The following is a 2,500-nucleotide window of genomic DNA, read 5'->3' as shown; positions in this document are numbered from 1 at the left end:
TTTTTCGAAAAATTTTTTTTCACAAAAACTTTTTTTTTTTTTTTTTCCCCAAAAAATTTTTTTTTTCGTTCCAAGCTAACCAAGACATCTACTATTCACTAGTAGAGCAATCGAGACTGCAAAGCAAGCAATGGCCTTACTTGCAGCTCTTGGTGCTGAGAACTCCCCCCCCCCTATAGTAGTCTTAAGTAAAACCACAGCTCTGACAGGAGTAGATATTGCATGCGAGCGAGGAGTCGTAATGGGCAAAATTGACTCGGGGGACCTCCAAATCGAATTCCGTTTCGAGCAAAACACTTCTTAGGCTTCAAGGAAGCTCCCATAAAATTTCCAAACCCAAACTCCAAACTTCATTTTTTAGCCTACAATGCCCACGTGCACGCCGGTGTGCACGCAGGGGTGCTTGAGCATGCGGGAGAGGAGCCATAATGGGCAACATTGACTCGGGGGACCTCCAAATCGAAATCCGTCTCGAGCAAAACACTTCTTAAGCTTCTAGGAAGCTCCCATAAAACTTCCAAACCCAAACTCCAAACTTTATTTTTTAGCATACAATGCCCACGTGCACGCCGGGGTGCTTGAGCGTGCGGGCGAGGAGCCATAATGGGCAACATTGACTCGGGGGACCTCCAAATCGAAATCCGTCTCGAGCAAAACACTTCTTAAGCTTCTAGGAAGCTCCCATAAAACTTCCAAACCCAAACTCCAAACTTTATTTTTTAGCATACAATGCCCACGTGCACGCAGGGGTGCTTGAGCATGCGGGAGAGGAGCCATAATGGGCAACATTGACTCGGGGGACCTCCAAATCGAAATCCGTCTCGAGCAAAACACTTCTTAAGCTTCTAGGAAGCTCCCATAAAACTTCCAAACCCAAACTCCAAACTTTATTTTTTAGCATACAATGCCCACGTGCACGCCGGGGTGCTTGAGCGTGCGGGCGAGGAGCCGTAATGGGCAAAATTAACACGGGGGACCTTCAAATCGAAATCCGTCTCGAGCAAAGCACTTCTTAGGCTTCTAGGAAGCTCCCATCAAATTTACAAACCCAAACTCCAAACTTCATTTTTTAGCACACAATGCCCACGTGCACGCGGGGGTGCTTAAGCGTGCGGGCGAGGAGTCATAATGGGCAAAATTAACTCGGGGGACCTCCAAATCGAAATCCGTCTCGAGCAAAGCACTTCTTAGGCTTCTAGGAAGCTCCCATAAAATTTCCAAACCCAAACTCCAAACTTCATTTTTTAGCATACAATGCCCCCGTGCACGCGGGGGTGCTTGAGCGTGCGGGGGAGGAGTCATAATGGGCAAAACTAACTCGGGGGACCTCCAAATCGAAATCCGTCTCGAGCAAAACACTTCTTAGGCTTCTAGGAAGCTCCCATAAAATTTCCGAACCCAAACTCCAAACTTCATTTTTTAGCATACGATGCCCACGTGCACGCCGGGGTGCTTGAGCGTGCGGGCGAGGAGTCATAATGGGCAAAAACTAACTCGTGGGATCTCCAAATCAAAATCCGTCTCGAGCAAAGCATTTCTTAGGCTTCTAGGAAGCTCCCATAAAATTTCCGAACCCAAACTCCAAACTTCATTTTTTAGCATACGATGCCCACGTGCACGCCGGGGTGCACGAGCGTGCGGGCGAGGAGTCGTAATGGGCAAAATTAACTCGGGGGACCTCCAAATCGAAATCCGTCTCGAGCAAAGCATTTCTTAGGCTTCTAGGAAGTTCCCGTAAAATTTTCAAACCCAAACTCCAAACTTCATTTTTTAGCATACGATGCCCACGTGCGCGCCGGTGTGCACGTCGGGGTGCTTGAGCGTGCGCGCGAGGAGCCGTAATTGGCAAAATTAACACGGCGGAAATCTAAATCGAAATCCGTCTCGAGCAAAGCACTTCTTAGTCTTCTAGGAAGCTCCCATAAAATTTTCAAACCCAAACTCCAAACTTCATTTTTTAGCATACGATGCCCACGTGCACGCCGGTGTGCACGAGCATGCGGGCGAGGAGTCGTAATGGGCAAAATTAACTCGGGGGACCTCCAAATCGAAATCCGTCTCGAGCAAAGCATTTCTTAGGCTTCTAGGAAGTTCCCGTAAAATTTTCAAACCCAAACTCCAAACTTCATTTTTTAGCATACGATGCCCACGTGCGCGCCGGTGTGCACGTCGGGGTGCTTGAGCGTGCGCGCGAGGAGCCGTAATTGGCAAAATTAACACGGCGGAAATCTAAATCGAAATCCGTCTCGAGCAAAGCATTTCTTAGGCTTCTAGGAAGCTCCCATAAGATTTCTGAACCCAAACTCCAAACTTCATTTTTTAGCATACGATGCCCACGTGCACGCCGGTGTGCACGAGCATGCGGGCGAGGAGTCATAAAGGGCAAACTTAACTCGGGGGACCTCCAAATCGAAATCCGTCTCGAGCAAAGCATTTCTTAGGCTTCTAGGAAGCTCCCATAAAATTTTCAAACCCAAACTCCAAACTTCAATTTTAGCAT

The sequence above is a fragment of the Cornus florida genome, unplaced genomic scaffold, assembly GCF_030987335.1.
Source record: "Cornus florida cultivar Cherokee Brave unplaced genomic scaffold, ASM3098733v1 CherokeeBrave_3.0.0_Hap2_scaffold_72, whole genome shotgun sequence".
Lineage (NCBI taxonomy): Eukaryota > Viridiplantae > Streptophyta > Magnoliopsida > Cornales > Cornaceae > Cornus > Cornus florida.
This window is presented reverse-complemented; position numbering follows the sequence as displayed.